We start from the raw sequence: 24,450 nt of genomic DNA on the forward strand, positions 1-24,450 counted from the left end.
AATCTACCAACTGGAACTCCATTTCCAGTTTACTGGTTTGCCATTGACATTCACTTTTGTATTTGACATGCTCTAGCTTTGTCTCTCAGGAAATATCTATATCTGTTTCCTGGCAGAATGCATTTCTTAGCTTCATCAATGTTATCCAGTTTTGGTGGTTGAATATATATATATATATATATATATATATATATATATATATATATATATATATATATATATATATACATATACTTTAGGTGCTTCCTACACCTATTAGGTTAGGTGGAATGATTACATGGATTCTGCACAACTAGGTCAAGAATGTAGAGTTTGCAAATGAGTATATCAAAGAGACTCCCTCCTGTACTTATGAAGGTATTGAGTTGAGGTTTCACTGTTCCTCAAGTCTTTCTTCCCCCTGCCCATGCTCCTGTTTCTTATATATGACATTAAGGAAGAATCATGGCAACACATCTAAAACCTTCAAGTCTGGCCATGGGAACACAGGAAGTAGATAGTGTAGTACAGATATCAAATGTGAATAGAGAAAAGAATTGTATACTCCATGTGGTCCTTTGCTTTATTGATGATGGTAATTTTTGAATAACATAAGGATTTGGGAATTTATAATTGAAGTAGGTACACCATATTTACACTGTTATTCTCAGTCTATAGATGGGCCCACTTTGTTTCCAAAATCATAGCAGAGAATGGAATTTGAAAACAGAATTTTTGAGTACATATTCAGGAATATTTATAATGTCCCCTATGAAGGAATGTACAATAGGAAAGTGAAATACAATATTCATTCAACGAAAGGTGTGTAGGTAAAGTACTGGCCTTTATAAAATTAAGAAAACCTAGAAAATTGAACTGTATGTCACAGGAATTGACCTGGGAATAAAAATATTATCCAGAAGAATCTCCTCCACTCCAAGTTCCTAAATAATTTCTATCCATGCCAGGAACCTGACTCATTTTCTCCATTCAGAAGTCACTAGCTTTAGAGAGATGGAGAACGAAAGTTTCCACTGTGTCACAGGAGACATACCTAAATTGGCACCCTCAAAACTGGTTAATGTAAGGAAAGCTGTTTAGAGTCAGGCCATGGCAGTTCTCAGTGACAATATCATTAGGCTCTCCCTGAAAAATCTCTTGTATCCTTGAGAGCACTAGCTTCTTCTGTGATGTAATAAGTGTTGTCCTGACTGCAAATGCCTCTCAGATATTACTTCAGTACCTATAGGTTTTACTAATTGGCCTCAAATTCAGGGGAAACAGTCATTAGGGAGGGAGAACAAAGACGATGAAGAAATCAGAGATGGGGAGAACGAAGCTGGTCTTCTGTCTTGGTATAAAAGAAGGAAGAAATACATCATCCCTGAGAAATCTCACTGAAGCCTTGGTAGGAGTGGAATATGTAAGTTGAAGAGATAGAATTGATCTGATCCTTCCACACATGGGATCAGGAGCTGGGAGCCTCTCAGAAGAATCTGGACTTCCCTGCTTCTAATGGTTCCTGGAAGTCAGAGAGTTTATATCATTAATTTCTTACTCCCAAAAGCCAGGTGTTTGGAAGGACAGTGTTCTTTTCCTTAGAGCTCATGGATTTTTGTTCTTATTGCCCAGAAGAAAATGGTCCTAAGGAAGAAGTGAAAAATAAGTATACTTTCCTCACCTCAGAGTAAACTCCTCAATTATTTGGATACTTATAGAGCAGTAAGTGTCTGATACTGGTATTTGGGAGAGAGAAGTGCTCCAAATTTGATCTTCATCATCTCAATCTTTCCACTAGTATTATTCTGACTATAAATCCCTGACAGGAACCCTTTGGATTACTGACTCAATAGGTCTGATTAGCTGCTAATTATCTTTTGTTTTTTTTTCCTTTTTTTTTAGCAAATTTTATACCTTTTTTTTTTTGGTTCTTTTTTTCGGAGCTGGGGACCGAACCCAGGGCCTTGCGCTTCCTAGGTAAGCGCTCTACCACTGAGCTAAATCCCCAGCCCCGTATATACCTTTTTTAATTGGATATTTCTATATTTACATTTCAAATGTTATTTCCTTTCCCAGTTTCCTGTCCTTAATATTCCTAGCTGGTCCCCTTATCCTTATCTATAACCTTTACTGTGCTCTGACATTCCCTTTAACTAGGGAGAACCAAGGGCTTCTCCTTCCATTGATGATCAACATCGCCATACTATGCCACATATGCAATTGGAGCCACAGGTCTGTACATAAACAGTCATGGAATATTGGTTTAATACCAGAAAGCCCTGGTTAATTGAACTTGTTGTTCTTATGGGGGTTGAAAGCCCATTCAGCTCTTGTAATCCTTTCTCAACATCTACAAACAAGGGGTCTGTATTCAGTTCTCTGGTTTGCCACTAGCAATCTCTTCTGTATTTGACATGCTCTAGCTGTGTCTCTCATGAAAGATCTAAAACCATTTATTGGAAGAATGCAATTTTATCTTCATCAATCTTATCTAGTTTTTGTGCCTGATATATATATATATATATATATATATATATATATATATATATATATATGTATGTATATGTATATATATACACATATATATATATACATACATACATATATATATGAATACATACATATATATATAAGTGAATACATACACACACATATATACATATATATATACATATATACATATATACATATATATACATTTATATACATATATATATATATATATATATATATATATATATATATATATATATATATACAATTTTGGTGGATCCTACAACTAGGAATTTTGGTTTAATATTTGGATGGATTCTGCATAACAAGGTGAAGACTCTAGGATCCACAAGTGACAATTGCAAATAGACTCCCTCCTGTTTTTTATAACCTATTGAATTTGAGGTTTCATTGGACCACAAGCCATTCCTATCACTGCCCATCACTCAGAAACTGATGTGTGGCCTGAAGAAAGAATCATGGTAAAACATCCAAAACCCTCAAGCCTATCCCTGGGAACACAAGAAGGTAGATATTAGAGGACTGATATCTAATAGATCTTCAGAACCACATTCTATACTCCATGTTGTCCTTTGCTTTACTGATGTCTTGTAATTAATGGATAAAATATGGATTTGGGAGTTGATCATTAGAAGTAGGTACACAATATTTCCACTCTTATATTCACTCTATAGCTGAGCCACGTTTGATACCAAATTCATTGCAAAAAATGGAATTTGAAAAATGAAATTTTGAGTACACATGCAGGAACATATATAATGTCCCCTGTAAATGAATTTACAATCAGAAAATATAAAACAATATTCACTCAATTAAAGTTCTGTAGGGAAAATACTGGCACCAGCAAAACAGGGAAAACCTAGGGAATTGAACTTTATGTCACAGGATTTGACCGGAGAATAAAATTAATCTCCAGAAGAATATCTTTCCTTCTGTGGTCCTAGATCTTTTCTACCCATGACAAGCCCCTGACTAACTTTCTTCATTCAGAGCATGTAATCACTAATAAAGCAGAGAGAAGGCTCTAGCTGTACAGAGATGTAGCATGTAAATGTTTCTACTGTGTCACAGGAGACACTACTGGAAAGTGCACAACCAAATCTGGTCAATGCAAGGAAGCTCTTGAGCAGGTAGGCTATGGCAGTTCCATCATCATTAGGCCCTCCTTGAAAATTCTATTGTGTCCTGGAGAGCCGTAGCTTCTTCTGTGATATCACAAGTTTTGTTTTGACAGCAACTACCTCCTTCCATATGTCTATGGTTTAGTAATTGGCATCTAATTCAGAGTAAAGAGCGATTTGGAAGAGAGAACAAATAGGAAGAAGGGATCAGAGATGGGGATGAGGAAGCTGGCCTCTTGTCTTGGTATAAAAGTAAAGAAGAAATAAGTGGTTTTTGGAAAACACCCTGAGCAGATGGCTTTAGTTCTTTTGTTCTTCTATGGGTTAACCGAGCTCTTGGAGAAGTTGGTGAACATCCTAAAGACCTTTTGGCAGATGGTAAAGTTTCTAGACACCCCTTTTTGTATTTCAATGATCCTAGGGATTGTATGACTAAAGGTAATTGTTTTCTAGGACGAGTGCTAGAGCAAGATAGATTTTTAGGTGCTTTAAAAGACATGGAATTTTTCTGATATACTTGGACTAATGGCACAAGGTCTAAATGATTTTTTTTTCGATGTGGACTTTCCCTCAGACCTTTGGTAATATAAAAAAAAGCGTTTTATATGTTTGAAGTCTAATTTGCACAATGACAAACCACTTTGAGCATGGAGAACACTTTCTGGAGCCCTAGACAGGAGTGAAGAAATTCTCTGAAACCCTAGGGTAGACGGTGAACATGCCTTTTTTGTAGAAGGAGGAGTTACTTGAGCATCTTGGGACAATATAGAATGTCCAGCAAGTCCTTTCAAGGAAAGGCATCTTTGCACAATTCCTTCATATTTTTTGGAAATTCCATGACCCTTTGGACAGATGGAGAAGGTTAGGACTCACCTGAGGAGAAAATGTAGCTTTTGCTGTCTCTTTGGCTGCAGAAGATGGCACAAGATCCCTTTTGGCAGAAGGGGGATGTTTGAAACTATCTTCTTTAGAGGAAATTTCTCAAGACTACATCAGAAGGATCAAATCTTAACCTTTTTTTTTTTATAGAAACTGGATGCCTGTGGTCCACTTTGGTAGAGGGAGAATGTCGCCTCTTTATCCCCAGAGTGGACATGTTAAATAAATCTACTTAGGTATATGGGGATAGTTCTAAAACATGCTGTTCAGATGCAGTAGATCCTAAGACATCCTTCTCAGATGAGGAAGGTCTTAATGTACCGTGTATACATGTAGAATCCTTACTGTGATATCAGAATGGAGAGTATGTATTAGAGCTACCTCTGAAAATGTGACCTCTCCCTGAGCATCATAGACATATTCTAGATATTGTTTTGTAACTGTGGAAGTTCCAAGAGAAATTTCTTCTGCTGGAGAAGTGGAAACCAACTTTCCTATAGAAGTGACAGGTTCTCTAGCCTGCTTGAGAGGCAAAACAGGCTCTAAAGCCCCTTCAGAAGATGAGGTAAAATCCAGAGCTTTTGAGGTATTTGGCAGATGTTCTGGGTCTGCTTGTGGGTATAAAGAAGGAATGGCAATCCTTTCTGAATATTTGGAAGAGTGTGTAGCATCTTCTGTAGTCGGGGAAGATGGCTGATTTTGAGGAGATAAGGAAGTTCCTATAGCCTACTGTGGAATTTGTGGAGGTCGTATTCATTCTTTTACACTAATGGAATACAAGGAATCCCTTTCCTCAGTTGTCGAGGATGCTACAGACTCTGGTGTTCGCATTTCATGGTTCACATATGTTTGGGTCCATAACCTTCTCTACAGATGGAATCTGTCCTAGAATATCTTTTGTATATGTGTCACATCCACAAGACATTTCTAAAGATGTGGCTATGGGTAGACCTCCTTTTGTAGAAGTTTCTTGTCCCACAGTCTCTTTATGAGATAGAGTAATACTCAGAGAATACTGCTCAGTTTTGGGAAGTTCTAGCATTTCTGATGTATATGTGGAATATGTTGGAGCCTCTGCTTTCAGGACAGAACGACTTAGAGTCCCCTGAGGAGGTAGGGGATATTTTATCTTCTCTGCACATTGTATAAATATGGAGTCTGCATGGCTCATTGACAGTGTGTTTTGATAAACTTGGCTTTTGTGGGCCTAATGGGATGTCAGGAGGGTCCCTTCAGTGGTAGAGGATATTTGAATAATTCTCTATTATATAGGGACATTTGAAGTACTGGGGGATATGGTGAGGCTGCTAGAACATATTTTTTATGTGCAGAAGGCACAGGAGTTCCATCGGTGGATTCAGAAATTTCTACCACATCTTGTGTGGGTGTGGAACTCTCAAGAGCCCCTTCTGAAACTGTCAATGGTCCTTGATCTAATGGTGTACATGCAGAAAATTTTGTCTCTTCTTGGGCTGGTATGTGTGTTATGAGGTTCACTTGGGTATTTGTAACTGTATTTTGTACGCCTTGGATCATAAGTGATGATTTAAGCGCATTTTTAATAGTGGAGGACTTTGAATGTCCTCTTGGCTTAATAGGGTAGTTCTGCAATCCGCTTTGTCAGCAGAATCAGGTTTCAAACTCATTTTACCCGAAGCAGATTTCATAAGCACGTTGGTGGAGATAGGGCACATCTTTGACTGTCTTTGTGAATGGACAGAGCTCTCTGCCCTGCTTTGGCAGCTAGCAAAGGTATTAAAGTCTCTTCTGGAGAAGGGGCAGGACTTATTCCACTTGTGGAATATGAGAAATCACTGAGATTACCTTTAAGAGAAGAAGATTTCCAGCCCTTTTTTTTCTGATTGGGCCTGTTGTACCTCCCCTTAACCAGAGGCGTCTTCTCCAACAAAATATGGAGGAGAACTGGAAAGACTGAGGACCTGTAAGATAGGGAATGAACATTTAAAATCCTTTGGAAAGTCTGTGGTACAAGAGCTGAACACCCAGAAGAGTGTGCAATACTGAGACCTCAGCGAGGAGACCCTGCTACTTCTTCCCACATGTGCTCATATCCCTAGCCCAAGAGGAAACTGCATAGTGCCACTGGACACATGAATATAGGAGCAGTCAATCTGCAGGAGCCCTGCAGTCCAAACTGCAGCTGAATCTGAACTTGTCCAAACAGTATTCTACACCCAAATGTCATGAGGGGTGGGGAAGTATTACACTGTCAGAGGGGCAGAAACCCGTGAGAACTCTGCTCAAATTCCTGACTCAAGAAAAAAACACCTAGCTCCATCTGGGCCTCCTGTGCATAGGAACGTAGGAGCAGTAGGGTCAAGACACTTCTGGTTGCAGCCCTTATGGAAAGCTGAAAGTCAGCCCAACAAGTGAGTTCAGGCCTGAGACAAAAGGTGATTCCAACTTTTCTGCTTGAAGGGAGCTCACTGGTTGACTCAGGACATGCCAAGGCAGAACTCCTCTGGGATCAGGCATTTCCAGTTTCTAGCTGGCTCCTGAACCTTGCTGATTCCAGCACAAAGCTCCCTTCTCCTAGAAACTGTGGGAGAGAGAGCTGATCACCCAGGAGTGTGGGCAATACTGAGCATACAATGCACACAGACTACCACTTCTGCCCACAATTGCCCACATCTCTGGCCCAAGACAAAATTGCATAGTGACTCTGGAATAGAGGAGGAGTAAATCTACTGGAGCACCATGTTCCAGACTGTGCCTGGATCGGAACTGATCTTGTCAAACAGCTCCCTGTACCCAAATCATGATGGTGGGGTAACTAGAGCCTCAGAGAAGCAGACACTCCTGGGAAATCAGAGGAGACTACTCTCTGCCCAGATTCCTGACTCAAGAGGAAAACACCTTGTACCATCTGTGCCCCTCCCCCCACAGAGGGACCTAGGAGAAGTATGGGAAGTTCCTTCTGGTTCCCGCCCACAGGGACAGCTGAAAGTAAGTGGACAGGAGCAACTACGTGCCTGAGAGCAGAATACTCTGTTCCCTTAACTGGGTAAAAGAAAACAGGAAAACAGGTCTACAGCAGCCCTGACACACGAGCCTACAGGACGGTCAAGCCACTGTCAGAAAGAGCAAGACAAGCTAATTCCAGAGACCACCTGATGGCCACAAGAAAGCACAGGAACACAAACAACAGAAACCAAGACTACTTGGGCTCAACAGAAACCAATTCTCCCATCAAAACAAACACTGGATATCTAAACACACCAGAAAAGGAAGATCTAAATTTAATTTCACATTTATCATGACGATGGAGGATGTTAAGAATAATAACTCCCTTAAGAAAATGCAGGACAATAGAAAAAACTGAAGTAAACAAATATAATGCAAGAAAGAGGGAACACAAAACTACCTTAAAGAACTACTTGAAAAACAACATAACAGGAGAAGGAAATAAACAAAGCCACCCAGGAGTTAAAAATGGAAATAGAAACAATAAAGTAAGCACAAGGAAGATAACCCTGGAAATGGAAAACCTAGGACAGAGACCAGGAGTCATAGAAGTGAGAATCACCAACAGGATAAAAGACATAGAAGACATAATCTAAGGAGCAGAAGAATCACACAACTGTCAAACATAATGTAAAACAGAAAAGACCTAGCTAAAAACATAAAGGATATCCAGGACACAATGAGAAGATCAAACCTAGTCTTAACAGGTATAGAAGAAAGTGAAGACTGTCAACATCAAGGGACAGTAATATCTTCAACAAAATTATAGAGTAAAACTTCCCTAATCTAAAGAAAGAGATGCCCATAAACATACACAAAGCCTACAGAACTCCAAATAGATTGGACCGGAAAAGGATATCCTCCCATCACATAATAGTCAAAACACCAAATGCACAAAACAAATAAAAATGTTAAAAACTGTAAGGAAAAAGGTCAAGTAATATATAAAGACAAAGCTATCATAATTAAATCAGAATTCTTTCCAGGTACTATGAAAGTCAGAAGATCATAGACAGATGTCATACAGACACTAAGAGAATAAAAACACCATCCCAGGGTACTGTATCCATCAAAACTCTCAATTAACAAAGACGGAGAATCCAAGATATCCCATGACAAAACGAAATTTACACAATACCTTTCTACATATCTAGTCTTACAAAGGACACTAACTGACAAGACTGAACACAAGGATTCAAGTAAAACCATAGATAAAACAAGAAATTAATCTTTTCACAACAACACATAGAGAAGAGAAGCACACAAACATAAACTAACCTCCAATTATGAAAATAACAGAATGTGACCATCACTATTCCTTAATATCTCCAACATCAATAGACTCATTCCTCACTAAAAATACACAGATTGACACACAATATGTAATGAGGACCCAGCATTTTGCACTACAGGAAACACACTTCAGAGACAAAGACAGACACTACCTCAGAGTAAAAGGCTGGAAAACAATTTTCCAAGCAATGGTCTGAAGAATATATAAAATCGACTTTCAACCAAAAGTCATCAAAAAGCATAAGGAAGGACACTTCATATTCGTCAAGGGAAAAATCCACCAAGATGAACTCAAAATCATAAATGTCTATGCTCCAATTACAAGGGCTCCTACATACACATAAGAAACCTTCCTAAAGATCAAAGCACATATTGCACTGCAAAAAATAATAGTATAAGATTACAACACCCCATTCTCATCACTGGACAGATCACACAATCAGAAATTAAACAGAGATATAGACAGACTAGCAGAAGGTATAAACCAAATGGACTTAACAGATATTTACAGAACATTCTATCCTAAAACAGAAAGATAAACCTTCTTCTCACAGCCTCCTGGCACTTTCTCCAACATTAATCATATAATCAGTCAAAAAGCAGGCCTCAAAGCATACAGAAAGATAGAAATAATCCAACGCATCCTATCAGACCACCATGGGCTAAGGCTGTTCTTCAATAAAAATTAGGAAAGAACGCCCACATATACATGGAAGTTGAACAATTTTTTTTTACTCAATGATAACTTGGTCAAGGAAGAAATAAAGGAAGAAATTAAAGACTTCTTAGAATTCACTGAAAATGAAGGTACAACACACCCAAACTCTTGGAACACAATGAAAGCTGTGCTAAGAGGAAAACTCATAGCTCTGAGTGCCTGCAGAAAGAAACAGGAGAGAGCATACATCAGCAGCTTGACAGCACACCTAAAAGCTCTAGAACAAAAAGAAGCAAATACATGCAGGAGTAGTAGAAGGCAGAAAATAATCAAACTCAGGGCTGTAATCAACCAAGTAGAAAAAAAGGGACCACACAAAGAATCAACAGAACCAATACCTGATTCTCTGAAAAAATCAACAGGATATATTAACCCATAGCTAGACTAAGCAGAGGATACAGAGAGTGTGTCCAAATTAACAAAATCAAATATTAAAAAGGGAGACAGAACAGCAGAATCAGAGGAAATTAAAAAAATTACTGTACTACAAAAGCCTAGGTTCAAAAAACTTGAAAATCTGGAAAAAAAAGACAATTTTCCAGACAAATACAAGATACCAAACCTAAATCAGGAAAAGATAAACCATTTAAACAACCCATAACTCCCAAAGGAATACAAGCAATCATCAAAACTCTCCCACCCAAAAAGAGTCCAGGATCAGATGGGTTTAGTGCAGAAATCCATCCAAAATTCATTGAAAAATTCATAACAATACTGTCCAAACTATTCCATAAAATTGAAACAGATGGAGTACTACCAAACTGCTTTCATGAAGTCACAATTTCTCTTATAACTAAAACAAAGAAAGACTCAACAAAGAAAGATAACTCAGACCAATTTATCTTATCAATATCAACACAAAAATACTCAATAAAATTCTGGCAAACATATTCATACAACACATTAAACAATCATCTACTATGTTTAAGTAGGATTCATCCCAGGCTTGCAGGGATACTTTAATATACAGAAAATAAACAACATAATTCACTATATAAACTCCAAGATAAAAACCACATGATCCTTTCATTAGATGCTGAGAAAGATTTTGACAAAATTCAACATCACTTCATGAAAAAAGTCCTGGAAAGCACAGGAATTTAAGGCCCACACCTAAACATATACAGCAAATCCGTAACTAACATTAAACTAAGTGGAGAGAAACTTAAAGCAATCACACTGAAATCAGGGACTGAACAAGGGTGCCCACTCTCTCACAACTTATTCAATATAGTTCTAGACATCTTAGTCAGAGCAAGCAGACACTGAAGGAGGTCAAAGGGATATAGATTGGAAAAGAAGAAGTTAAAATAGCACTGTTTGTAGTTGATAGGATTGTATACTTAGTGACCTCAAACATTCCACAAGAGAATTACTAAGCCTGATGAACAATTTCAGCAAAGTGGCTGAGTATAAAAATAACTCTGCACAAAGCTAAACAAGCAGAGAAAGAAAGTAGGGATATGACACCCTTCACAATAGCCCCAAATAATATAAAATGTCTTGGGGTGACATTATCCAAGTAAGTAAAAAATATGAGCATATGAGCAGAACCTCAAGTCTCTGAAGAAAGTGAAGGAGATTTCAGAAGATGGAAAGATCTCTCATGTTCATGGACTGGCAGGATTAATACAGTAAAAATGGCCATTATATCAAACGCAACCTACATATTCATTCCAATCCCCATCAAAATTCCAATCCAATTCGTCAAAGATTTAGACAGAACATTCATTAATTCATCTGGAATAAAAAAAAAACACAGAATAGCTAAAACTGTCCTCAACAATAAAAGGACTTCCATGGGAATCACTATCCCTAAACTCAAGCAGTATTACAGGGCAACAGTGATAAAAAAAAAAAAAAAAAAAACTGTATGGTGTTGTGACAGAGGCAGGCAAATAAACCAGTCGAATAGAATTGAAGACCCAGAAATGAACCCCTACAACCATGGTCACTTAATTTTTGAGAAAGAAGTCAAAACCATCCAATGGAAAAAAAGACAGCATTTTCAGCATGTGGTGCTGGTTCAACTGTGGGTCAGTATGTAAAAGAATGCAGATCGATCCATTCTTACTGCCCTGTAGAAAGTATAAGTACAACTGGATCAAGGACCTCCACTTCAAACCAGATACACTCCAACAAATAGAAGACAAAGTGTGGAAACATCTCAAACACATGGGCACTGGAGAAAATTTTCTGAACAAAACACCAAAGGCTCATGTTCTAAGATGAAGAATCAACAAATGTGATCTTAAAAAAACTGAAAAACTTCTGTAAAGTACAGGACACTGTTGTTAGAACAAAATGGAAACCAATAGATTGGAAAAAGATCTTTACCAATCCTACAACTGATAGACAGCTTATATCCAAAATATACAAAGAACACATGAAGTGAGACTACAGGGAGACAAATAACCATTTGAAAAATGGGGTTCAAAGCAAAACAGAGAATTCACAGCTGAAGAATATCAATTGGCAGAGAAATACCTAAAGAAATATTCAACAACTATAGTCATAAGGGAAATGCAAATCAAAACAACCCTGATATTCCACCTCACACCAGTGAGAATGTGTAAGATCAAAAACTCAGGTGACAGCAGATGCTGGCAAGGATGTGGAGAAAGAGGAACACTCCTCCATTGTTGGTGGGATTGCAGACTGATATAACCATTCTGGAAATCAGTGTAGAGGTTCCTCAGAAAATTGGACATTGAGTTATCTGAAGACACAGCTACACCTATCTTGGGCATATACCCAAAAGATGCCCCAATATATAACAAAGACATGAGCACCACTATGTTCATAGTAGCCTTATTTATAATAGCCAGAAGCTGAAAGAACCCAGATGATCTTCCACAGAGGAATGAATACAGGAAATATGGCACATCTAACCAATGGAGTGTCATTAAGAGATACATTGAAATGCTAGCACTCTATACAACAGGGTTTTAGAGTCCCTTAGTGAGAGAATGGTCTTTTACAGCAAGGTCTTCATTATCAGACTTTGATTTAACCCATCTACCAATGAAGTGAAATTATCCCAGACATAAAATAGTGCCTCTCCAGAAACAGCTTTTATCCACAAATACGCATCTACTTCTATTTCATAATTGTCATGTTTATATGGGTTTAGGATACAATAAGTTCTGATTTATTAATGATATTTAAGTATTATTTGGGGTAATTTTGAAATTTTCAAAGGAACAAACCTATTTTATGATTGTATTCCATACTACTTGTAATTTGATCTTGAAGAATTTCATGAAAACTGAAGTATCGAAAATGTATATCTTCCCATTGAAAATTTGTAACATCAATCATGTGAAACTCCCGCTGAACCTCAGTGGATTGATTTATCTGAAAGCATTTATAGACTCTCCTACTGCATTATTGCAACTCTACAGAAGCTTCACTCCCATAGTGGCAGTTCCAGATCAGATGTAAACAAACAATTTTCTTTGCCTTGGAAAAGATTTAAAATATTTTCATTAACTTTTTATATGAAACTAGTAAGGATTTTGAGAAAAGGGGGCAGACAGGCCCCAGAAAGTATGTTTTTAAAATTCTTTTCTTAAAATTAGACTTTTTCATGCAATATATTTGAATTATGATTACTCTACCCTCTATTCCCCCCTTCTATTCCTCTCCTATCATCTGTATCTACATCCTTCTGACTCTCAAAACAAACCATCATCTAAGGGATAAAAATAAAATGAAAGTTAATGAATTGGAGTAGAACAAAACAAGCATATAGAAAAGAGCCAAAACAAGGGTCAAGAATCAGATACAGACACGGAGACCCAGACTTCCATTCACACACTCTGGAATTCCATGGAAACATAAAACCAGGAAAAATATATACACAAAACATACAGAGCAAAAATTAATAGATAAATAAACATAAAACAAAATGAAAAAGACATTCTGAAGAAAAAGTCCTGACCCATTATGAGACAAGGATCCTCCAAAGATGATGTTCAGTTCCCTTAGTGCTTTATACGCAGTCTACCCTTAAAATTAGTTTGTGTACCCAGTGATATTCCCTTGGAGAAAACTAAGTTTTCATTTTCACATGATTATCCAATGGAGATAACTTCCAAATTAGAGATAAGGTGATATGCAGGCCTTGGGTTCTTTCAAGGGCTTATTAATAGGTAAGGAGATCTGTGAGGTGCTGTCCACTGAGCATGATACAATTGTGGCCCTCCAGAACTCAAAATACTTACATCTATCTGAACAGACCCTATATAATATTGACACTGCCTATTCAAAAGAACTAAGTGAAGTGCTGGAGAAGAGAGAATGATGTAGCCATGGGTGTCTTACTTCATGAAAGAAGATTTTAAGAGACTAAAATTTACTATGAGTTGGTGTCTCAAAGTAACACCAGAAATTACATTGTTAACGTCTCACTAACACAACTGCCTAAACAACAGCTGAGGAAGAGAGGGAATGGGGAAGAATGGAAGTTTAGTTCTCTTTCTGTTTAAATTCCTTCTTCCTCTTCTTCTTCTTCTTCTTCTTCTTCTTCTTCTTCTTCTTCTTCTTCTTCTTCTTCTTCTTCTTCTTCTTCTTCTTCTTCTTCTTCTTCTTCTCCTCCTTCTTCTTCATCTTCATCTCCTTTTCCTCCGTCTCCTCCTCCTTGTCTTCCTCCTGTTCCTCCTTCTTCTTCTTCCTCTTCTGCTTCTTCCTGCTCTTCTTCCTCCTCCTCAATCTCTTCTTCTTCCGGTTCTCCTTCCTCCTCCTCTTCTCCTTCTTCTTCTTCTTCTCCTCCTCCTCCTCCTCCTCCTCCTCCTCCTCCTCCTCCTTCTTCTTCTTCTTCTTCTTCTTCTTCTTCTTCTTCTTCTTCTTCTTCTTCTTCTTCTCCTTCTCCTCTCCCTCTGGTTTGATGTGTAGGTCCTTGATTCACTTTGACTTAGGCTTTGTACATGGTCATAAAATGAGATAATTTGCATTCTTCTTCATGCTGATTTCCAGTTGAACCAGAATTATTTTTGGAAAATGCTATGTTTCTGCCTTTGAATGGTTTTTATCTACTTTTCCAAATATAAAATGATAGGTGTGTGGGTTCATTTCTGTGTCTTCACTTCTATTCCACTGGTCTATCCATCTGTGTCTTTACCAATACCATGCAGTATTTATCACTATTGCTCTGTAATACTGCTTGAGTTCAAGGGTGATGATTCCCCCAGAAGTTCTTTTCTTGTGGAGGATAGTTTAAGCTCTTCTAGTTTTTTCTTATTCTAAATAAATTTGGAAATTTCTCTTTTTATCTCTATTAAAGAAGTGAGTAGGAATTTTGATGGAAAATTGCATTGAATGTGTAAAATTAAATTGATTGGCAAAATGGTCATCTTTACTATATTAATCCTGTCTATCCATGAGCATGTAAGCTCTTTCTATCTTCTGAGATAGTATTCAATTTCTTTCTTCAGATACTTGATCTTTTGTCATACAGATCATTCACTTGCTTGAATAAACTTAAACCAAGATATTTTATATTATTTGGGACTATTGTGAAGTGTGTGATTTCAATATTTTCTTTCTCAGCCTGTTTATCCATTGAGGAGAGGAAGGCTACTGGTATGTTTGAGTTATAATTTTATACCCTGACACTTTGATGAAGTTATTTATCAGGTTAAGAAGTTCTCTGGTGGTACTTTTGGGTCACTTAAGTATATACTATCATATCATCTGCAAATGGTGATATTTTGATATCTTCCCTTCCAATTTGTGTCAGTTTGACCCCCTTGTGGTCTGGTTTCTCTGACTATAACATGGAGTCCTGTTTTGAATGAGTAGGGAGAGAGTGGGCAGCCTTGTCTAGTCCCTGATTTTAGTGGGATTGCTTCAAGTTTCTTTCCATTTAGTTTGATGTTAGTTACAGGTTTCCTGTATATTTCTTACACTATATTTTGATATGAGCCTTCAGTTCGTGATTTTGCCAGGACTTTTATTCACATGGGTTGTTGAATTTTGTCAAATGCTTTCTCACCATCTAATGAAATGACCTTGCTCTCCTTATCTTTGAGTTTGTTTACATGATGGATTACATTTATGAATTTTCCTATATTAAACCATCCTTCCATCCCTTGGTTCAATCTACTTGATCATGATGGATGATTTTTTTGATGTGTTGTAATATTCGGATTGCAAGAATTTTATTGAGAATTTTTTCATCAATATCCCTAAGGGAAATTGGTCTGAAGTCCTCTTTCTGTGCTGAGTCTTTGTGTGGGCTAGGTATAAGAGTAATTGTGGATTCATATAAGGAATGTGGTTGTGCTCCATCTGTTTCAATTTTGTGGAAGAGTTTGGACAGTATTAGTATGAGGTTATCTTCCATTCTCATTTCCCTGCTTTCCCTATACCTAATTCCTGCAAAGGCCACTCCCTTCCCAACCTCCCCTCTCATTCAGTTTCCTCTCTCCCGCCATCCTCCTCAATATCAATTCTGCTAACTGCATTTTAAAGTCAATATTTAGGAAAAAACACTGAGAAAGTATAGGAAGTATCCCATAAGCAATTGTGGTTGATGTTTTGTCAAGATATGAACATATTTAATTTAATAGTTGTCAAAATTACTACATATACTGTTAGAAGAGACACTGTCTTCATTACCTTCAACATGAAGGAAAACCATTTATATATTCTTTTAAGTTATACAAGGGCATCTGTTAAATGAGTAACACACATCACACAACTTTATTACTTTGAAAGCTCTCTTTATTGCATATATTTACACAATGAAAAGTACAAAGGCTTAAACTCATGTGAGTGTACTTTGTTTCAAAGTTAAAGTTTAGATATACAGGTTGATGACAACAGCCATCTCAGACTCAGAGGGGTTAAATACATAAAGGCATCATCTATTACCTTACCTTTCTTCTTTCCTTTATTCCTGATTAAGACTCATCTCATTTGCAGCCCCTGCTGTGAGAGATGGATCAGAAAATGCCTGAGAGTCCACAAACCAGAATCCATCTATAGGAAAGAAAAAAGACAACATCTACAAATAGTACATGCACTCAAAACTTGTTTGTAGATCTTAACACTTGAAATAAAATGCAAAAAGAAACCCATTTTCTAGGATATTACAATATACAGGAAATGGTACCTGTAGGAAGCATTCTCAGGGGATTTTAAACTTCTGCACCTAAGAAGGAAACTGCCTCCATGAAGGTGAAGATTTTTTTCTTTGGCAAGAAAGTCAGTCTGTCTCTTGACAGTTGTGCAGTCTGTTCATCACTAGAGCAACGGTGATGCTTTATGAATGTGAATAGATAAACACATACCAGTTTTCACTTCTTCAAATAATTTCAAGAAGAACCTGAAAGAGAATATATAATGTTCCACAGATTTAATATGGGAATTTAAATTAGCCAGCATAAATATGTTGTTAAAATTTCTGCCTTTATTAATTTTGACTATTACTGCTATGAATAATAAGATGGTTATGTAATGTCTACCAATCCCCAAAGCCTGAAACATTGTGGAAAACTGTCTTATTTCTCCCCAACTTGGTTTTTGATCACCCTACTTTTCATTGCCCATCTAAATTCTCTGTTTCTCATGTAGATCTGAGGACTATGTGAGGATGTCACTCTCATGTAGAAGACCAAGGAACTTTCTGTACTTGCATGTATTTACTCATGGGAGCATGCAAATAAATCTTTCAGTTCCAAGAACAAAATCGTGGCTGTCCATGACCCACATGAAACAAAATCTTTCTTTCTGCCATCAATGAACTTTAGCACACTGGTAACAACACAGATAACAATATAATGGAATAATCCTGTAATAATAATATTAGTGATGATGATGATGATGATGATGATGATGATGATGATGATGATGATGGAAAAATCCCCTCGAGGGATCACGTTATAAGGAAAATAAATGTTGAGATGTGTTTTTTAAGTGATATTGTATCCAGGAAAGCAATTTTCAATAGGACAGACTCCTCTCACATGAAAATCACTCAAACTGTCATGGCTTCACAGAGAGAGTTGAGAACCAGAGTGGTCTTTTAGGACAAGAGAAAGATTCGCCAACATTCTATAAAGAAAAGCAATCCAGATATTCTGTGTGAGGATGGTTAGCTTATGCATGGCTAACACACACAACATATACACAAACACACAAACACACACAGACACATATGTATGTACACACACACAGATACACAGAGACACACAGAAAGAGACATAGACAGTTAGACAAACAGACATTCACACAGAGAGACTGACAGTAACAGACAAACACACAGACACAGACACACATACACAGACACAAACACACAGACACACACACATATACAGAAGCACAGACACAGAGACGATAACCAATATACAGATACACACACAGACACAGACAGACACACACACACACACAAACACACTTATGTACACACACACACACATACACACACACACACACACACACACACACACACTCATCTCTTGTCTCCTACCTAGAGTGTCCAGGTGCATAAAACGTGTGAAAGGATGAAGTGGACCCAGGAAACAGTTAGTCAGCAGAATATTGGTCTGCGTGCAAGTGAATTTTGGTGTCTTCCAAGGATTTCAGTGTCACAGCTCTGTTAGAAGGTATTCAGGGACACGCTATGGTTGTGTGCATATAATTTACTCAGGGTCAAAAGGGCTAAACGAACCTTGGAGAGCAGGAAGGGATTTTTGTGTGCACTTACATCAGTTGCAGGCTTAAGGTACCAGGAAGTCCTCTATTGCTATATCTTTATAATCTCTGACCCAGCATCGGTCTGTTGTTCAGTGATCTCCATTTTACCTACTCAGAAATCGACTCCACTAAATGTGCCCCATACCCAACCCTGAGGTCCTACTTGCTCGATTTCAAAGGATTGCAGGTTCATGTTCTGCATTCTCTGTCAGAATAAATCCTCAGGAACGTGGCCCTCTAGACATCATGAATTAACCAGTGCTTCCATCGAGTTTCTGCATTAACCCGTATGTCCTCTATTTCTGGCCGGTTCTCTCTACACCCCGCTATCCCTCCATCTTCCCCTCTGAACTTCTGCTCCTGTCCTCAGTCGCACTCACTCACTCACAGAACCTGTTCCAGTTTTTCCTTTCAGATAGGTCGATGCTTTTCTTCTCAAGGTGCCTTCTCCTTTCCTTTGTCCTCTCTGCATTTGTGGATTGTAGATGGAATATGATTTATCTCACAGCCGATACCATGCATAGGTAAACGCCTGCCATGTTTTTGTCTCTAGGTCTCATTTCCCTCTTGGGCTGATTTTTTTTTTTTCTAGTTTCATCTATTTTCTCTTTGGCTTCAGGATATCATGCCTCGACCACTATGATGTCATTCCCCCACCCCTATGATGTCATGCCCCACCCCCATGATGTCATGCCTTGGCCCCTTGTTAGAATGGTTGTATATATTCACCAGGTAACATTCTGAATTCTGCCCTGTCACCAGACTCCTCCAGGCACCCACCATTTACAGTTCTTCCTCCTATCCTCTCCCCTTCTACTCTTATTGAGTAGAGGACCCCTCTGGGTACACCCCGTCTCCTGGCACATAAAGTCTCTGCAGGACTAGACTCATCGTCTCCCACTAGGTCCTGAAAACGCAGCCCGGGTAGGAGAACAGGATCCACAGACAGGCGACGGGTTTACTGAACTCATGTGAGAACCATTGTGCTCCTCTACCTCTCTCAGTCCTTCCCTCAGCTCTTTAGTGAGACTCACTGAGCACTGTCTGATATCAAGCCCTGTGCCTGTGCATCTGTATCAGTCGGCTGCTCGTTGGAGCCTTGCAGAGGACAATAATGCTACACTGCCGTCTGCAAACATAAGAAAGGACCATTAATAATGTCAGTGTTTGCCGTCTGCCCATAGGATAAGTCTCACATCCGGCCACTTTTCCTTTGGCCATTTCCTCATTTCCTCTTCCATCTCTCTCCGTGTGTCTCTTATAGAGGGGGCAATTTCTGGGTCAAAATTTTGGGGATGTGTTTGGTTCCTTATCCTTCCACCTTGGGTCCTCTGTGGCTACAGAAATTGACCATTTCGGTGTCCGTCTCCCCACTGTTACGAGTCTCAGCTAAAGTCACCCTCATGGACGCCAGGGTATCCTCACCCATCCCAGATTGCTGGCAAATCATAGAGATAGTACCAACCCTGGACAGTCACTGATTTCAGTTTATTCTCTTGGCGCTCTGTCCCTCTTGCTCATCTCTCCCAAGAAATGATTCTCAAACCCTATTTACCTTACCATCCCCTCAGTCACCCAATCCTTTCCTTCCAACTGCCTCTTCTCATTACTTTGTTCCTCCTTCTGAGTGAAATTCAAACATTTTTCTTGGCCCTTTCTTATTGTTTATCCTCTTTGGTTCCATAGAACTTAGTGTGTGAATTCTGTACTTAATGGCTAATACCCTCTTTTAAGTGAATATATACATGTTATTTTGGGTCTCAATTACTTCATTCAGGACAATACTTTCTCACTCCATCTTCTTGACCGCAGCTTCTCAATGTCCTTATTTTTCTTTCTTTTTTTTTTCTTTTTTTCAGAGCTGGGGTCCTTATTTTTCATGTGTGTATAGTATTTCATAGTGTAAATGAACTAAATTATCTGTAGCCACTGTTTGGTTGAGGGGCATCTGGCTTATTTCTATTTTCTGTTCATTATGAAGAAATCCACTAGGAACATGATGGAGCACATGTACTCTCTGCATGGCAGAGGTCTTTTCAGATATAAGACCAGGTGTAGTATAGCTGGGTCTTTAGGAAGAATATTCCCCATTTTCTCACAATCCACTGGACAGATATTGATAGCATTATACAGATTTGCTCTTCCCAAGCAAATGCAATTTGTATCCTGATATTTATTTGCTTCCTCAAAGGAGGTCTCCCCCCACCAACTAGCCCTCTATCATGGACACTGGTGATCACATATGAAACTTCTTCCCATTTTAACCGGTCAGTAAATGCTAGAGCCTATTACTGATAGCCGGAGGGGAAAGTTGGTACCGGAGGTATGACAGTGGGGTTAGGTAGAGAGGCAGAAGAGGGTAAGAGGTGAAGGGAGAAGACTGAAGAAAAAGAGGAGGAAGTAATAATGGAAACAATCCATGTGGCCTGAAGAATGCACATGTAGCAGGGGTTTTATGGTTGGAGTATAAGTTATGATAACATTAGATCTACCCAATACACGTTTATAGATTATAATTATAATAACCAAATTGTGTGTTTTCTTTATGGGTCATTGGGTTTGGAAATTCCAACAAGCTTTCCTCAACAGTATTTCTGAATCAAATTTTCTGTTAATAGAGATCACCCCTTGTAGGGGCTCTAACCATTGCTCCATAGTCCAGTAGATACAGCTGTTTCTTCCTCAGTCATGTCTCTTGTATTTTCTGTGGATATCTGTTTCTTCAGTGATCCATGCCCAGTGTTCCTTTTTCTCAAGGTTTTCAATGATCTCACCCAGAGGAGTTTCAGGTTTCTCAACTTGTTCCACTTAGTTAACTGCAGCTTCACAATGTCCTTATTGCTCATACCTGCATATTATTCCACTTTAAAAATTTTCTGATAACAGTGAACCGTCGTGAGTAGGCTAAAATTTCCCAAGAAAACATTAAACATTCAGTCTCTAAATCTAGATCTCCTCATCCCATTATGCTTGCTTTGCCTGAATGGCCATGGCATGAGCAGTTTTTTCTTAGGGACATCAAAGCCATTTCCTTCTCCAGTAATGGCTGCCATCCCTCTGTCACAGGTTTTTACCCTGGTTATTTTTGGTGATTGATGTGATTTAGAAATTGTAACACCATCTGCATGGTAGAAAGCCAGAGATGTTTCAGGTTGACCCTGCTTCCACAGCCAATGATGTCACATGTGCACAATGAGCAACCATGTGACACCCAAACAGCAAGATGATGTCATCTTTGACTCCACATGTGACTGCAAGATTGCCTCTTCTCCTGCATGCACCTTGGCAACCATGTCATCCTGACTGCAAGATAGGAACTTTGAATCTACACCCAAAATTAAGATGACCTCTTTAACTCTCTTAATCCTACCCGTCTGTGAGTATGGGAGGTCTTTCTGTCTTCTGCTACCTTCCTCAGTGTCTCTTTTCAGAGACTTGGAGTTCACACCAGATATGCTTCTGATGTGCTAGGTTAGAGTTAATTTATATTTCATAATATATATATATATATATCCATTGTGATTGGCATGTCTTCCATAATTTCTTCTCAGCCTCTCTGTCATTTGCATGGCATATTATTTTCATTTAATTTTTCATCCATCCACTTGGCTGAAGGTGTTTTTCATATGTAGGTCATTTCTGGTAAAACTTTTGGATCACATATGTTCACTATTATATGATGTGTGAATGGTGATACACTGAGTTCTCCTTTTGCGATATCATCCCCTTGACCTCCTTTGGTTGTCTTATTGCTCTAGATGGGAATTTAAGGACTTTACTGAAAGGATGCTGCGAGGTGTGCAGTCTGTTCTCATTCTCCAATTTAGTAAAATTGCCTTTTGCTTCCCTACCCCTTATTTAGATATTAACTGTTGGCTTGCTATATTGCATTTTATGTAATATTTTTTGTATTTATTTTAGTATTTTATTACATTAGGTATGTGCCTGACATCCCTGGTCTCCCTGAGACCTTAAATATGGAACGACGATGGATTTTGTCAAAAGCATTTTCAGCATTTAAGAGATAGTCTTGCATTTTTTCCTTCTTTCTTTAATTCTGCTCCTTCACACCATTGAGTAATAGTGAATATTAATAATATTAATAAATCTATTAAATATGTTAATAATTAATATATTATTTTTGATATATTAATGTAATATATCCGTTACATTATTATATCAATATATTAATTTAATATAGTAACATAATATATTAATATTAATTATATTTACCTTATTAATATAATAATTTAATGTATAAATACATGTTAATATTAATATAGTATATTAATATTAGTTATATATTATGATGTTAGGATATAACAATTTAATATGTTACTTTTTTAAAATATATATGTATTTTATTAAAAAATATATATTATGATATGCAACTATCAAAAAGTTAAATCCAAGGGGAGCTCCCACGTTAATTTGAAGTGCAGAGGGCACAATTTTTTTTTCAGTTAAGTTTGTTAATATGGTGGATCACTTTAATGGGTTTTCATAGATTGATCCACTCCTGCATCCTCAGGAGAAAGCTTACATGATTGCACTGAATGGCAGTTTGAAATGCTTTTCATTTTGTTTTTGAGCATTTTACCTAGTATTTTTTCCACCATTGTCTGTAAAGAAAATTCGTCTGAAATTCTTTCTTTGTTGAATCATTTTGTGATTTCGGTGTCAGGGCGACAGTGGTGTCGTGGAATCTGTTTGGTGATTTTCCTTCTGTTTCTGTGTTTTGGAGTAGGTTGAGAATTCTTTGAAAATCTGGTAGAAGTCTGCGCTCAATGAAACTGGCCCTGAGAATTTTTCAGTGGTTAAACTTTCAATTACTGTTTGTGTCTTTTTAGGGGTTGTACAGCTATTTACATAGTTTATCTTACCTTAGTTTACCTGTGGTCAGTGTTATCCATCTACACAAACATCCATTTAATTCAGAGATTCTAATTTTGTAGAAAGCAGGTTTTTGAAGGGAGACCTAAGGATTCTGTGACTTTCATCTTTGTCTATCGATGTGTCTCCATGTTCATTTCTGATTTTGTTATTTGGATGCTGTCTTACCTCGTATTACATTATCTATTTAAGGGTTTGTCTGTCTGGTTGATTTTCCCAAGGAACTAGCTCTTGTTTTTGTTAATATTAGTATTCTTTTTGTTTCTGGTGGATCACTCTCACCCTGAGTCTGATCATTTCTTTCTATCCCCTCCTTTAATATGTGTTTGCTTCTTTTTATTCTAGAGATTTCATGTGTGCTGGGAAGCTGCTAGTATGGGGTCTCTCCAGTTTCTTTATAAAATTGCTCTGTGCTGCATGTGCACGTTCCTCTTACACTGCTTTCCTTATGTACCTTAAGTTTGGAGACAATATGCCATCATTATCATTGAATTCTAGGAACTTTTTTTTTTCAAGTCTTCTCTGAACTTGTGGTTCTTCAGTTGCAAGCTATTGAATATCCATGAGTTTATAGACTTTTTGTTATTGTTGAAGTCCAGTTTAAATCCATGGTGATCTGAGAAGATCCAATGGTTAGCACAGTCTTTCTGTGTCTGTTGTGACTTGTTTATTGAGGGTGAACATGATCAGTTCAGGATAATGTTCCATGAGGTACAGAAAAGAAAGTGTGTACTTTTGTGTTCATGTGAAATATTCTGTAGATATGAGTGAGGTCAGATTAATTGAAACCCCTGGCAGTTATATATTCTATTTTTATTGTTTTATTTTTAGTTTCTGTCTCAATGTCCTGCCCTTGGTGAGATGGGACATTGATGCCCCCCACTATTAATGTGTGAGGTTCGATGTGATATTTGAGCTTCAGCAATATTTCTCTCACCAATGTTGCTACTTTTGTCTTTGGGATATAGACATCCAGAATTGAGATGCCATTTTGGTGGGTTTTTCCTCTAATAAATATGAAGTGTCCTTCCCCTTCTCTTTTGATTACTTTTGTTTGGAAGTCTGATTGCTGGATGTTAGAATGGCTACACCATCTTGTTTCTTGTTTTATTTCTTGGAAAACATGTTCCAACACCTTAGTCTAAGGTTATGTCTATCTCAATTGCTGGAGTGTGCTTCTTGAATGCAACAGAATGACAGATCCTGTTTTTACATCCATTATTTTAACCTCTGTACTTTTGTTGTTGAATAGAGGCCACTAATGCTTAACGGTATTAATGACCAGTGATATTAACTTCATGCTATTTTGATGTTGTGGGTGCAGGGTTTTCTTGCTTGCATGTATTTTGGTTTTTTGTTTTTTGGTTT

General features: G+C 37.8%; 1 long non-coding RNA gene across 1 annotated transcript in view; it reads left to right on the top strand.

Moving 5' to 3' along the window:
• The first annotated feature begins 255 nt into the window (after positions 1-255).
• Positions 256-24,450, top strand: part of LOC134484748 (uncharacterized) — a 36,138-nt gene continuing 11,943 nt past the window's right edge. The window contains exon 1 of the long non-coding RNA XR_010062491.1: positions 256-1,402. This is a non-coding gene — a long non-coding RNA (uncharacterized LOC134484748). The remainder of the gene's footprint in view (positions 1,403-24,450) is intronic.

The sequence above is a fragment of the Rattus norvegicus genome (assembly GCF_036323735.1).
Source record: "Rattus norvegicus strain BN/NHsdMcwi chromosome Y unlocalized genomic scaffold, GRCr8 chrY_unlocalized_43, whole genome shotgun sequence".
NCBI lineage: Eukaryota > Metazoa > Chordata > Mammalia > Rodentia > Muridae > Rattus > Rattus norvegicus.